Source organism: Mauremys mutica, chromosome 10 (genome assembly GCF_020497125.1).
Source record: "Mauremys mutica isolate MM-2020 ecotype Southern chromosome 10, ASM2049712v1, whole genome shotgun sequence".
NCBI lineage: Eukaryota > Metazoa > Chordata > Testudines > Geoemydidae > Mauremys > Mauremys mutica.
The window spans coordinates 25,320,421-25,336,527 of NC_059081.1; the positions used below are offsets into that span (position 1 = coordinate 25,320,421).

General features: G+C 40.5%; 1 protein-coding gene across 1 annotated transcript in view; it reads left to right on the forward strand.

Moving 5' to 3' along the window:
- MBD5 (methyl-CpG binding domain protein 5) overlaps positions 1-16,107 on the forward strand; it is a 225,853-nt gene that overhangs the window by 125,927 nt on the left and 83,819 nt on the right. Inside the window, exon 5 of the mRNA XM_045031982.1 lies at positions 3,070-3,127. The gene's annotated coding sequence lies outside the window, so the exon portion shown is untranslated. The remainder of the gene's footprint in view (positions 1-3,069; positions 3,128-16,107) is intronic.

A 16,107-nucleotide genomic window follows, 5' to 3' on the forward strand; every position in this document is an offset into this window, starting at 1 on the left:
ACAAACACCTAAAATGAAGCAGGGAGTTGCATTTATTTGTGTCACAGTACAATTCTGTTACTCCATTAATGTCTTTATGGTGCATTAAACATGTTAAAACACTTTTAAATTTTCAGTAATACAAATATTCCTTATTAGTATTTATTAATAGGACTCATTTACCATTAGGTACAAGGGCACACAAGATGTTACATAGTCTCAGATATCAAAGAAACCATAACACAAGGAGAAACAAAATATCATCTCTTTTATGTACACTTCTTTGGTGCTCTCTGGTCATGCTGAGAGTTTGGACCACAGCTTTTCTCAGCTTCGCTCATAGGGAAGACTCAAACCAGCTCATTTGAGTTTTAACTTTGTTTCTGGCAAGAAGTATAGTTCTTAGATTGTGACAAAGCAATCAAATTTCCAGGTTTTCCATTCTTTTGGGAAGATTTTAGCAGCTTCCTCACTCTATTGCCTCCAGAGAGAGAGAGAGAGAGAGAGAGCACACGTCTTCCCTCCCTTTTTACATCCATATGCTCCTTACCCTCCTTTTTGTCTTCACTCTCTTGATGACCCCAGGTAGATTGCTTCTTTCCAGTTGGTAGACTGAGCAATTTTTCTGGGGTGGGTCAGGCCTTTGGCTTCCTTTATTCCTTATGAAAAGAACCCTTTCTTGTCTGACCTAGTGTAGAGTATATACATCCTATTTCACATATGCTGAAAACAGGATGTCTGGGTACTCTTCTCCATTTTTTCTTGACACAGTACTTCCCCAAGGCCAATTAGGGACTAGAATGAAAATGCTTTATTAAAATTGTATGACACTGGCTGGCAACACAGTTTGTGTTTGAGATTTCAGACGGCTATTTCATGAGGACTCTTTAGTAAAACAGTTAATAGACTTTTGTGGTTATGTTGTCCATAACCTAAAAAATGAAGAAAACATGATTGTTCTTGGCGCTCTCTCCCAATTTCATTCTGAAATCATGCCTCTGAGACCTCAGTCTGAGTACAGTTTTTTCACTGGATGTAAATATATTTCAGCCTTCTCCCCTTGAGCTTCCTTACAAGAAAACTCTTGTATATTGCTGCAGTAGCAACACATCTATTCTGTTCCTTATACTTTGGTAAATGTCTGTAATACCACATTTGCAAACTTACTTTTTATCCTTATGATACACAGACAAGTAGATACCTCATGTTAAATGTTATGTGAGTTCTCAAAAATTCATATCTTTTTTGATTAAATTCATCCCTGTAGAAAGAGCCAGCACAATGCTATTGCACCAATTACTTCCCCCTTATTCCCTCACAATAAGGCTTATTTTTTAGTAATCTGTCCTCTGTTGTCCAGTCCCAGCACCTGGAAGTCAGAGGTTTAGGGACACACAGAGCCTGGGGTTGCATTCCTGACCATCCTGGCTAATAGCCATTGATGGACCCATCCTCCATGAACTTATCTTATTCTTTTTTTAACCCAGTTATACTTTTGGCCTTCACAACGTCCCCAGTAACGAGTTCCACAGGTTGACTGTCTGTTGTGTGAAGAAGCACTTACTTTTGTGTATTTTAAACCTGTTGCTTACTAATGTCTTTGAGTGACCCCTCGTTCTTGTGTTATGTGAAGGGGTAAATAACACTTCCTTATTCACTTTTTCTATACTATTCATGATTTTTATACACCTCTATCATAATCCCCCTTAGCCGTCACTCTTCCAAGATGAATAGTCTCAATCTTTTTAATCTCTCCTCTCATGGGAGCTGTTCCATACTTCTAGTCATTATTACTGTTAATTTATCAATTTGTTCCAAAACCACCTCTATTGACACCACAATCTGGGACAACGCCTCAGATTTGTCACCTAAAAAGGATGGCTCTGGTATCAGAATCTCCTTCACATCTTCTCCAGTGAAGGCCGATGCAAAGAATTCATTTAGCTTTTCCACAATGGCCTTTTCTTCCTTGAGTACACCTTTAACACCTCAGTCACCTAGAGGCCCCACTGGTTGTTTGGCAGGCTTCCTGCTTCTGATGTACTTACAAAAAATAACAGGATTTTTTTTTTTTGGTCTTTTGCTATTGGCTGTTAAATTTCTTTTTTAAGGCCAATTTTCAAAAATTCTTGATTGGCCAGTAATCTGACTGGTGATTGGATAAAAGAACACACAAATGTAGAGTAATCTTTATTTAAAATTCCTTTTATTTAATAGAGAGAGGCTGTGGAAGTGATATAGTTAATCCCATGAATTTATCCCCAAGAGTCAATAACAACAATCTGACCTAGAGGCCAACCTCTGAGTTCCTATTTGTTTTATAAAAAAAACAATTATTTGATTAAATATGTATAAATATGACAGAGACTTCAGCAGCTTATAAATATTTATTTGGCAAATAGGGACTTGATGGGGTAAATACCCAAAATAATTACTATTTGGGGCCAAATTTTGGCCTGGCTTGAATGCAGCACACTAAAGGAAGGAAATGCAAAGTGTGTCTTTACAGTGCAGCCATGCGTATTTCCTCATGGGTAGCCTCTTGAGTGGGTAAGCAGAGACTAAAGAACTGCTGCATCCCTCCCTCCTGCAAATGACTAGAAAGGGGGCCCAATGAGTGTAGTCACTGGGTGGAGCCTTGAGTCTATCAGCTCTACTGTCAATACACCAGGCAGCAGAGAGTAGAAATAAACCTGGCATAATTTTAATCCCTTGCTGGAATAGGAGAGAGATTGTGATTCAGGGAGCACAAAACTACACTGCCACTTACTCTGAAGTAAAGGCAAACCCACAACTGAGCACTTTATTAATATTATTGCTAAAATAAAAATAATCTTGATCAGAACAGACTTTAAACATCAGATTTATTTTGCCATGCTTGTGGTGTTTTAAACAAAATAATGTGCCTTTGTGTTAACAAGCAGGCAGTTGCTTCAAAGTCATTTGCAAGTAGAAATAAAAGACTAAGAAATTTGTCTACCCAAGAGAGTTTATACAAATTTAGGGCAAACTGAGAATTATTAAAGGTTAAACTTTTATTATAATATACATTTGTGTATCTTCTGTATCAACTAGTCCTTTGTTTTTCAGCTTAGAATGAACAGGATGAACATACCCACCTTATGTGTAATCCTTAGCAAGGAAAAAGGTCAGTTTTTGCTTCCTGCTACAATTACGTACTGTACTTTACTTTGTTAATTGAAAAGCAATAAGTACTTTTTAGTTGGACCACTTCTGATCATGTGACTTGTATAATAAACCAAAATAATGCATGTTGGGATGGGGAGAGAGAGAATTTTCTAACTGAGAAGTGTATTCCCTAAACAGCTCACTCAGGTTGAATAATGTAGATGAAAGAGCTGGTTGAGAATTTTCTGCCTGAATGATTTTCCAATAGAAAATGCCCTTATCAGAAAATCAGTTTTTTTCACAGAAAGTTTTCAATTTTGCTGAAAAGTTTCAGTTTTCCATGAGGAAAATCAAAATCATGGCTTCCAAGCAGCCTGCCAGAGGCTATGTCCTAACTCTCTGGCTCTCAGCCAACCCCACCCCGCTGCACCCTGCTGCACCCAGTCAGGCTGCAAGAGAGGCAGACAGCTGGGCATTCAGCCCTTGTCTTAGAAGGAAGTGAGGAGGCTGAGCATCTCTCTATCTGCATCTTATCAATTTCACTTTGTCTGCTGTGCGAAAGTGAAAGTCACAAGTCTTCCAGATGGGAAATGGAAGAATTCTGTGTTGGTTCTTCCAAAACTTGAATTTTTCTAGAAATCCCTTCCTGGAGAAAAAAGGTTGCATTTTTGGCTTTTTGTCCCAATTTGGAATGATTCCCCCACGTACACACCTTGCAAAATTTATTTACTGAAAGCGGTTTCTATTTTCTGACTGGCTCTAGCAGATGGAGAAGATAAAGGTATAAGAAAAGGTCATATATACAAGGATGGTTTATTTATTGAATTATTACCCCTATAGTTAATGGGCTTCATGGCCAAAAGAGATGTATGTGTGGTAATTGTTCATGGAGTGAACAAAATCACCTGCTTTTTTGTTGTTATAGAAATGCTTGAGCTTCTGGACCCCGTTTCAGGAAACCATCTGTCAAGTGTAGAGATAACTGGCTAAGAATGGGGAAAACGTAATACGAAATACATTATAAATGTTTCAGTAGGGCCAAATCCTGCAAATCCCTATGTACACAAGTAGTTCTTTCTTATGTTTATTAATGGGATACCCATTAACTGAAGTGGGGGACTACTCATGCGTGAGAGAGCTTGCAGAAGATAAAATGGTTTTTCTTTTGTTTGCTTGTTTATTGACAGTAACTCTATATCTCTCTTTTTCCTACACAACTTAAGGGCAAAACTTTGGTCCCAAGAAAGTCAATAGAATTTTTTCCCATTGACTTCAGTGGGACCAGGATTCAGTCCAAAAAGTATAAGAGCCACATTTTAGTCCCACATGAGTGACAAGTATTGCCACTTATTTTAAAACAGAAGCTGTCATACTTAACTGAGTACGTGCAAGAGCATTTCATACTGATGCAAGTGTACCTGCTGCACATCTGAAATACTGTCTCTTAAAGTGATGATAATCAGATAATACTGTAATTGTACCACACAAAAAAAGCCACAACCACATACCACTTAGAAGAAATTATATGGCATACATCTTAATATAGAACAGGGGTTCTCAAACAGGGGGTCGCAAGGTTCTTACATGGGGGGTCTCGAGCTGTCAACCTCCACTCCAAACCCCACTTTGCCTCCAGCACTTATAATGGTGTTAAATGTATAAAAAAGTGTTTTAAGTTATAAGAGGGGTCGGACTAAGAGACTTGCTATGTGAAAGAGGTCACCAGTAAAAAAGTTTGAGCGCCACTGATACAGAAGCTGGAGCAGGAGGAAGGGAGAAAGGGTGGCATGAATGGCTCTAAGCCCTTCTTGCACTGTCCTAATCCCAGGACCATCTATGCAACAGTCAAATACCAAGCATAAATTAAGTAACAATGTAAGTAAAGGCTGCTCAAATTTGAACTGACTGTCACTGCCCCAAAGAGCTGTTCCAGCAATCATTGGTCAGCCAGGCATGTTCCATTTTGCACAGGCACAGCCCTTACAATGGCAGCTCAGGAAGGTGGGAGGCAACATTGGAGCCCCTTCAGTAGCTCTATGCACCCAAGGATTTCCCTACACTGGGGGGAATCCTCCATATGTATGGCTAAGCAGACTGTAAGCACATGTGGTGTGAAGTTACCCCAGCAATTTTCTATAATTTATCATCCACATCTGGTCTTTTGTTTATATCTAAATTTCCTATTAATGTAATTTTAGTAATAATAAACTGATGTTACATGTCAGCTCTTTACTACACAGTACAAAAGTAAGCTGAAATTGGTATGTGATATTTGGCTTGCCTCTAATATTTCAACATTGATTTAGAATAGGCAGTTGTTTGTTTTAAATTTACCTTTAAGGGACCAATCCTGTGTACATTTAATTCTATGAATACCCTTTTATTGCATATGCAACTCTGTTGGAAACAGTAAGAATATTTATGTAAGTAAGTGTGTGCAGGATCATGTCCAAATATTGCAAACATCTCTTCAGGACTCAGAATCACTCAAATTCAAAATGTAAGAACCGATTTTAATGTCTTTATCTATGTAGATTAGAATCCGAAAGAGGCATTCATTTTATTTTACTGCATGATAATTGCAGGTTGGCACCAAAACACCATTAAACTTTATCCTAAATTCTTTCAAAAAGAATGCCAAACCTTCTGTACTGGTAGCAGCTAGTTTTAGTTTTCAAAACATGCTATAAGTACCTCATCCACTATGTTACAAATAACATTGTTTGAGATATTGAATCTGCCATAGGTTTTTTTTCTTAAAAGAAAAATAAGTCAAAGAAACTTTTCCCTGAGGGGAGAAAAAGCATTAGGGTAACATTTTTATCTATCAAAATAAAGAGCATTGATTTAGTATCATTTATCTTCACAACTAAATGGAAACCAGATTTTTGATATAGTCTTTCTTCCGTTTGCACACACGAGTCCCATTAATGCCAACCAAACCAATACATGCACAGAAGGGAAAAATATAGTCCTTTGGGAGTAACAACTTTGGGGTGTGTGTGTGTTTGAAGAAGTATTTATTTAAACTTGCTAAATGCTCATATTACACGAAAGTGTAATTAGGTCTATGACCTATTTAAAATAACCAATAGACTCTTGTGGTTGGGTGGTTTGAACACATACTCAAATACTGATTTACTTCCTTCTTTCTGATTCTTGTTGCTTGTTCATAGTGAGCACCAAATTATCTAAATACTTGATTTTAATTCACAAAATTTCTCATCTACAAATTCATATTGGACAACAAGAATAATTTAAAGCGTTCATGACCAATATGGCTGATCCAAAAATATTAGGATTTCAACTTTTGCTGTTGTACTTAAACATATATTACTGAGTTGCTTCAGTATTCAAACCAAAAAATTTAAATAAAGTTATCAAGGGTTTTTTATCTTTTAGCTTCTTACAATAAAAGAAGGTTTGGTCCTCCATTCCAGTTTATTGAGAATCACCTTTGGGGGGTGGGGGGGGGAAGGTCCACTAGAATTAATTGTTAGATTTTGTAAAACAATGAAAGATGTTGTATTATTGCAATAGAAACATTCATAAATCATTCTGTACAGGTCTGTAGCATACTACATTGAAGATAGCCAGCATGAGTTAACTAAACACTGTTTTATTAGACCAAGTAATGATACAGAGGTTGTATTAAGGTGCCTGAATATTTAATTTTATGTTAACATAGTTTGTTATTTTAAGAGTATTCTTCTCAAGAAAGACTAGGGAAATTGTTGATTATTTGCTGAATGTTTCAGTAAACAATTTTAAGAACAGCACTTGGGGGAAAAAAACATTTCATGTCTCTAAAAATAGCTTAGTCACATGACTTAGTACTTTAGCACAAAAGCATAATTTACAGGTTTAATTTGCAATCCCACTATATTTTTGACATTCTCTTGCACAGAAGCTCAGTCTGAATGACTCACATGACTTAATATTTCTCTGCATTGAGTGCTCTGTACCTAGTACAAAGCAAGATGATTTAATGTAATTTATACAATTTGGGTCTCTGCATTCTTTCTGCACAAGAGTGATTTTTTTTTTAACTCTCGAATGCTTTGTTTTTGAATTCACACATTGCACAATTAATGAACTTTTGGGGTCATCTTAAGCAAGGGATGAGTGTCGTACCAACAGATCATATCCACTGACTATATTTCCAGCGGGCTGATTTTTAAAAAAGCATGTAAGTAAAAACTAATGGAGACTTTGAGTTCCATTTTTACATCAGTTTTTTAATTATTATTCTGTATTTTATCACAACTTAATGGCCTGTGTGCAAAATGATCTAATGAGAAGCTGTCAGATAAAAGCAAAATTTACAAATAGTTAATTTGATATTTATTGGGTCAATATTTTCTGCACTTACTTATTAAGTGCCTGTAGAATGTACAAAAAGGTACTCGTTTAATCGTTTGGCCATATATTCTATAGTCTAAAAATACTGATGAAAACTGAGTTCACCTTAAGTGATTTGGCCTTTGGGAACTAAGGGTCTGGAGTTTGGGAAATAAATTTGATCTTTCTATGTTATGCCCTTGCATCAGCCTTTGAACTCCTAGCTCCTGTATTTGCAACATTGTTCTGATGCTTTAAAAATATTTGCAGCTGAATTAGATGTGAGGTCAGAATCAGAATGTGACCTTCAAAGATTTTCTTAACTTCATTTTCATTTTCTTCTCTCTTGATCTGACAGAATTCAAAAACTACATTGATAATTTTCTGGTGAACAGATTTATTAACTTAGGTCAGCAAGAGAAGCATTTAAGCCTATGACATGTTGAATACATTTTTTTAAATATTAAAGGCCCTTTCTTGTTGTGCCTATTGCACTTTGGAAGTTCAAATTCCCTCTCCTTCAGCTGCAGAATGTTGTGTTTGGCTTTTTGAAGCCTCCTTGTTTCTTGGTTTGGAATCGGTCTTTCTTACTAGTATGTAATACCATCAGTGGTGGGGTCTTCCAGAGCTAACTGAATATCAATGAGCTGTGGGAAAGTTTTGCTGAAGCCATGACCTGAAATGAGCTCTTATGAACTGATAAATCCATCTCACAGATCAGCCACACACAATTAAGCTAAAAGCCATGCAACCAGAAAATCAGCCACTCATCCTCACCCCAAACAATTAAGATCTAGAGGGAAACTGCTCTTCTAGAAGTTAAAGTGTGGCAAGGGTCAGGGAATTATCCCATAGCAAAGTAAATGTTGGGGGAGACAGAAAAATCCTCTCCAACAGAAGCAAGAGAGAGGGAAAAAAAATGCTCCGCAACCATTTGGAGGCTTGTCTTCGTTAGCCATGGTGTCTGTTTTTTTTTTAAAAACCTTATGAAAGAGAGTTATAAATATTTTTGCTCTTTATGTGCTAGAATGTCTTAAAATACTTCAAGACATCTAAATTAACATTATACCAAAGAATATTTTGAAATGTGTGACTGGAATCTTTATTATGTAGACAGGTTCTTGCTATATAGTATTTTGTTTTTTGCTTCTTTAACGTTAGCAAACAAGTTCTATTAATTTTAATTGGGAAGTGGGTTCATTAGAGTTTCATGTTTGTGGATTGAAAAGAGGCCAGTTATTGAAAATAATAGGAATAGCTTTCAGCCATTTTAAAATGTAGACAAACCATTGTGGTCCTGTCCAGGTCACCTTTGGTAGATCTGTATGGTGCTCAAGCCAGAGGCACTTGGTAATATACATTGAGTCCATCCTGAATGTGACACAAGTGGATTGTATTCATAATAATGACTTAAAATTCCATACTACAGAGTAAATTCACTATTTTAAATTGCCTCGGGTTCATACTTGGAATGTAAATTGTTAGACTGAATACAAATTTTATTTTTAAAAAGAAAAACAAACCTAAACTGATGAAATTGTTCTGTAGCTCTAATGTATGCATTAGAAATATATATAAGAATTAAATTGTGGGTACTTATTTCTTGATATTGAGTGATACTTTTCTAAGTATAGAATATATAATATTTTTTAAAAGAAAGAAGGAAAAGCTGTTACCTTCTTATCTGTTGATAGCCAGGGCATCTCTCTCTCTCTCCAATTCTGAGTTCCTTTTCCCCTCTAAAGTCTAGACGTTCTAAGTTGTGGGGTGTTTGAAAAGGTATCTTAAGTCCACTTTGATTCTTGTATGGAGCATACAAAAGAACATAATTATAAGAATATTGATCACTTTACAGAGTAGCATTTAGTCCGTTATAAGAAAACTACTCATGGTTTTGCATCTTCATTTTCCATTGAGATTGTCTGATTACTGAAATTCAGGTGAAAAGCTCTTTTATCAGAGGTATGTCAGTGATGGTAGCAGCCAACAATTGTCACCAGATCTCCAGAGGAATTACATGCAGCTTTCTCCATTCTGTTACTATATACTGTTGTCTAGAGATTGTGGGCCAGTTACTGGCCCCCACTAATTCTGCTTGTCATTACTGTGGCCAACTGAGGATTCATAGATTCCAAGGCCAAAAGGGACCATTGTGATCATAGAATCATAGAAGATTAGGGTTGGAAGAGACCTCAGGAGATCATCTAGTCCAACCCCCAGCTCAAAGTTGGACCAACCCCAACTAAATCATCCCAGCCAGGGCTTTGTCAAGGTGGGCCTTAAAAACCTCTAAGGAAGGAGATTCCACCACCTCCCTAGGTAACCCATTCCAATGCTTCACCACCTTCCTAGTGAAATAGTTTTTCCTAATATCCAACCAAGACCTCCCACACTGAAATTTGAGACGATTGCTTCTTGTTCTGTCATTGAGGCGGCCTACCTTCATCGACAGCGGATCCAAGTGTTTCCATATGTTGACGACTGGCTCATTTGGGGCCACGCCAGGGACCAAGTACAATCCCACGTTTGACTCACCCTAAGCACGTTCCACCAGCTGGGCCTCCTGCTCAACAACGAAAAGTTGACTCTGGAACCAACCCAGAGAGTAGAGTTTATTGGGGCAGTCTTAGACTCCAGACTCCCCCGAGCCCTCTTGCTGGACGCACGCTTTCAGTCAATGGTGAACATCATCCACAGCCTTCAAAACTTCCCGACTTCCATGGTAAAGACGTGCCTCAACTTTCTGGGGCACATGGCTTCATGCACTTACATAACCAGGCATGCCAGACTTTGGCTTCACCCGCTTCAGGCCTGGTTATCAACAGTATATTGACCAGGTCGAGACAGCCTGAGTACGGCGGTCACTGTCCCGGAATCGGTTTTGACCTCCCGCCGTTGGTGGCTGGACCCCACGTCGGTGTGCGAAGGGGGATCATTTCCAGCACCGCAACCTTCCTTGTACCTAGTCACAGACTCATCATCTCTGGGATGGGGCGCCCACCTCGGCAAACTCCAAACGCAGGGCCTTTGGACCACGTCCAAATTAACTCTGCACATCAGTGTATGAGAACTGATGTCAGTACGCCTAGCGTGTCAGGCATTTTGCGGGAACCTACATGGCCATTGTGTGGCAGTACTTACAGACAACACCACAGCCATGTTCTACATCAATAAGCAAGGGGGAGCCCGGTCGTAGCCCCTATGCCAGGAGGCTGTTCGCCTGTGGGAGTTCTGCATAGTCCACTCGATACATCTGGTGGCGTCATTTCTCCCGGGGGTCCAGAACACGCTGGCAGACCACCTCAGCAGGTCCTTCCAGCCTCACAAGTGGTGGATTCGCCCAGATGTCATCCACTCCATCTTTCTGAGGTGGGGGTTTCCCCAGGTCGACCTATTCGCCTCGCACAACAATCAGAAGTGCTATGTGTTCTGTTCTCTCCAGGGACGTTCTCTGGGTTCCCTAACAGACGCTTTCCTACTTCTGTGGAGAGACCACCTGTTCTATGCTTTCCCTCCATTCCTGCTGGGCCAAGTTATGCAGGGACAGGGCATGTATGATTCTGGTCGCCCCAGCATGCCATGGCCCAGGCAGCACTGGTATACCACACTCCTGGAGTTGTCGGTAGAGCCTCCAATCACACTCCCGCTGTGGCCAAACCTGATCTCACAAGACCACAGGCACCTTTGTCATCCCAACCTGCAATCGCTCCACCTTACAGTATGGATGCTACATGGCCAACTCGGTCGGAATTACTCTGCTCACAATCAGTGCAGCAGGTTCTGTTAGGCAGCAGGAAGCCCACCACTCGAGCCACGTACCTAGCCAAATGGAAGCGATTCTCCTGTTGGTCCAAGCAGCATGCCAGGCCCCCTTGCAGGTGTCGATACCGCTTATACTAGACTATCTCCTATCCCTAAAGCAGCAGGGCCTGGCAGTATCATCTGTCAGGGTGCACCTGGCAGCCATCTCGGCTCTCAATCCAGGAGAACGTGCTTCCTCTGTCTTCTCCAATCCGATGGTCGTTAGATTTCTGAAGGGTTTAGATCACCTCTATCCTCAGTACGACAGCCGGTTCCGGTGTGGGACCTTAACCTGGTCCTTTCCAGACTCACAGGCCCCCCGTTCGAGCCGGTGGCCACCTGCTCACTTCTTTACCTATCTTGGAAGACAGCCTTCCTTGTAGCCATCACTTCAGCAAGACGCGTGTCTGAGATCAGACCCCTCCAAGCAGCTTCACCCCTACCCTGCCTTTCTCCCCAAGATGGTATCAGCTTTTCATGTGAACCAGGACATTTTCCTCCTGGTCTTTTATCCAAAGCCACACACTACACGGCAGGATCAACGTATGCACTCCCTTGATGTTCGTAGGGCTCTAGCCTTCTATATCGAGCATACTAAGCCGTTCAGGAAAACAACCCAACTCTTACTTGCAGTGGCCAACCAGATGAAAGGCCTACCGGTCTCCTCGCAACGCATGTCCTCATGGATCACGGCCTGTATCCATGTTTGCTATGACTTGGCCAGTGTCCCGACCCCACGCCTCACCGCCCACTCCACGAGGGCTGAAGCCTCATCAGCTTCTTTCCTGGCCCGGGTCCCAATACAGGAGATCTGTAGAGCTGCTGTTTGATCATCGGTACATACCTTTGCCGCTCATTATGCATTAGTTTAGCAGTCTAGAGACGATGCTGCATTTGGTTCAGCAGTTCTGCACTGAGCGACGTCTCACTCCGACCCCACCGCCTAGGTAAAGCTTGGTAGTCACCTAATCGAAATCGATATGAGCAAGCACTCAAAGAAGAAAAGACAGTTACTCATGTTTGTAACTGTTGTTCTTTGAGATGTGTTGCTCATATCCATTCCAAACCCGCCCTTCTTCCCCTCTGTCGCAGTAGCCGGCAAGAAGGAACTGAGGGAGCGCTGGGTTGGCTGGGGTATATATCCAGCGCCATTAAGGTGCCACTCCAAGGGGCTCCACAGCCAACCCACTGGGTGTTGCTAGGGTAAAAATTCTCCAACGATCGTGCACACAGCACGCACACACCTGATTGGAATGGATATGAGCAACACATCTCGAAGAACAACAGTTACAAAGGTGAGTAATCGTCTTTTCACTGACTATAGTGCTAGATTATGAAAAATGCATTGTCCTGAATAAAGGGCATTAGAGAGTCACAAACTCCCTCATTGCTCCACAGGAGGAAACTCTCTGGGGCAATCTATACCTGGCACAGTGTATGCTGGCCAGTATACCATCCTGGCTACTGCATGGTTGGAGGAACACGGCAGTTCTGTGGAGACTATTTCTCCTCCGACATGGTGAGCATTGGTAGGAAGATCTGGCACAAGGCTTGGCTTACACCATTAAATTCTTTGTACTTGGACGTAAAGATTCATCAACTCTTCCTCCCCACTCAAAACAGGCAGTATTATTAGTTTATCTTTTACTACCTATAGTATCATATGTTCAGTATCAATAGGAGTATTCAAAGAAATTGATAGGTAATATACCCTTCACATTATCAATGACTTTTTTTAACATTTTTATCTTTTTTCCCCTAGCCATCATTGAAACTAGATGAAAAAATTTAAGCTTTCATTGATTCATGTATTTTAAGGCCAGAAGGGATTTTTATGGTCATTTAGACTGACCACTTGCATAACACAGTATGACAGCAGACTATCCCGATGCAAAGGAAATATAGGAGGAAAAGTAAGAGGCCAGAATGTGAAAACATGGAAAAATTATTAAGGATGAGTACAAAAAAATAGCACAACCATGTAGGGACAAAATCGAAAGACAAAGGCACAAGAGAGTTACTCCTAACAAGGGGCGTAAAAACCATCAGAAGAGGTTCCCCAAATACATTTGGAGCAAGAGAAAAATGAAGGAAAGTATAGGTCCACCACTTGAAAGGAGAGCCAATAACAAATGACACCAAAAATGCTGAGGTGTTTAATGCATATTTTGCTTCAGTCTTCACTGAAAGTTAATTGTGACCAGATACTTAACACAATTATTATTAGCAACAAGGGGGAAGGAGCACAAGCCAGAATAGGAAAGAAACAATTTAAAGGATATTTAGATAAGTCAAAAGTAATCAAGTCATCAGGGCTTGACAAAATTCAACCTAGGGTATGTAAGAAATTAGCTGAAACAATCTGTGAACCGCTAGCAATTGTCTTAAATTAAAAGAACTCCTGGAGCACAGATGAGGTCCCAGAAGACTGGAGAAGGGCAGACATATAGTACCTGTCTTTAAAAAGGGGAACAAAGACGACCCAGGAAATTACAGACCAGTCAGCCTAACTTCCATACCTGGAAAGATACTGGAACAAAGTGTTAATCAATTATCAAACAATAAATTAATACCTAGAGGACAACAGAGTAATAAATAACTAATAACCAACATGAATTTCTTAAGAATAAAGCATGCCCCAAACCAGCCTAATTTCCTTCTTCAACAGGGATACTGGCCTACTGTGTGCTGGGAAGTAGTAGACGTGATTTAGCTTTTGACACCGTCCCACGTGACATTCTCATAAGCAAACTTGAGAAATGTGGTCTAGATTAAATTACTGTAAAGTGAGTGTCAAGTTGGTTGAAAAACCACACTCAAAGAGTAATTATCAGTGGTTTTCTGTCGAGCTGCGAGTATATCTCTAAGGATCTATCTTAGATCTAGAACTGTTGAATATTTTCATTAGTGACTTTCATAATGGGGTGAAGATTATGCTTATAATATTGTCAGATGATACCAAGCTGTGAGGAGTTGCATGCACTTTGGGGAACAAATGACCTCGATATATTGGAGACTATATTGGTCTGATATCAACAAGATGAAATTCCATAAAGAAAAGTTCAGAGTGACAGGATGTCATCCAGCTCCTATCTCTTTTCTAACCACAAACTGCTCAGAAACGTTTTTCTGGTCAAACACCTTGTCCAATTTATTTACAGTGTTCTCCCCACCATCCTTACAAATTGTGCAGAACTGTATTTACAATAGCATACACCCCTTAGCACACACAGCCTAGGAGAGGGGAGACAGAAGGTATCTTCCCTTTCAGAGATATCTCCTGGCTCTGACTCTCAAAAGCCTGCCAGACTCCCCCTACCCTCCCTTTCCTTCCTGTGCCTTTCTACTGTCTGGGCTAATAGGTTAATTAGCCTTGGAGCTCTCTCCAGCCCATTCCCAATCTGTCAATTAGGCACAACTTTACCTCTCAGGTTTACTCTGGGGCGATGGAATTGGTGACACAGTGATGAGAGTGTTGGTACAGCTGCTGTTGCTCAACACCATCTCACAAATACACTTAAGGAAAAGTCAAATGCACAAATACAAAATATGGAATAACTGACTAGGCAATAGTACTGACAAAAACTATCCGGGGGTTATAGTATTGTGCAGAGGTTCTCAAACTCTGGGTCAGGACCCCAAAGTGGGTTGTGGCCCCATTTTAATGGGGTCACCAGGGCTGGCTTAGACTTGCTAGAGCCCAGGCCTGAAACCCGAGCTCCAGCACCTGGGGCTGTATCTGAAGCCCAAAGGCTTTGGCCCTGGGCAGAGGGGCTCAGGTTACAGGCCCTCTGCCTGGGACTGAAGCCCTTGGGCTTCAGCTTTGCCCTCACCTGCCTCCCACCCCACCCAGAGCAGTGGGGCTCAGGCGGGCTCAAGCTTTGGTCCCCCTTTCTGGGGTCATACAGTAATTTTGTTGCCCGAAGAGGGTCATGGTGCAATGAAGTTTGAGAACCCGTGTTACAGTGGACCATAATTGAATGAGAGTCAGTAATGTGGTGCAGTTATGAAAACAGCTAATATAATTCTATTAGGAGTGTCATATGCAAGGCATGGGAGGTAATTGTCCCCCTTGGCACTTCAGCTGGAGTACTATGTCCAGCTTTTGGCGCCACACTTCAAGAAAGATGTGGACAAATTGGAGAGAGATCAGAAGAGAGCAACAAGAGGAAAGGTTAAAAAAATTGAACATGCTTAGTCTTGAGAAAAGAAGACTGGGAACAGTTATTAAGAGGATGGCGATCAATTGTTCTCTAGGTCCACTGAAAGTAGGACAAGAAGGATTCTGCTTAATCTGCAGCAAGAGAGATTTAGAATGGGTTTTAGGAAAAGTTTTATAATTTTAAGGATAGGTAGCTACTGGGAGATTGTGGAATCCCCATCATTGGAGGTTTTTAAGAACAGGTCAGACAAACATCTGTCAGGGATGGTTTAGGTGTACTTGGTCCTTCCCTTCCACAGCATGGGGGAATGCACTACATGACCTTTTCAGGTCCCTTCCAGCTCTACCTTTCTATGAACACAGACCACAGAATTTCACCCCTACTTCCTGCATCGAGTCTATAACTTCTGGTTAACAACATCACATTTTTGAAAGATATCCCAATCTTGATTTAAAGACATTATGAATACCACATATATTGGAAAAATGTTTTTAAGGAGGTAAATACTAATAGGAACTGTATGATCATGGGAGACTTTAACTTCCCGGATATAGATTGGGAAACAAATGCTAGTAATAATAATAGGGCTCAGCTTTTCCTAGATGTGATAGCTGATGAATTCCTTCATCAAGTAGTTGCTGAACCAACGAGGGGGGATGCCATTTTAGATCTGATTTTGGTGAGTAACGAGGAC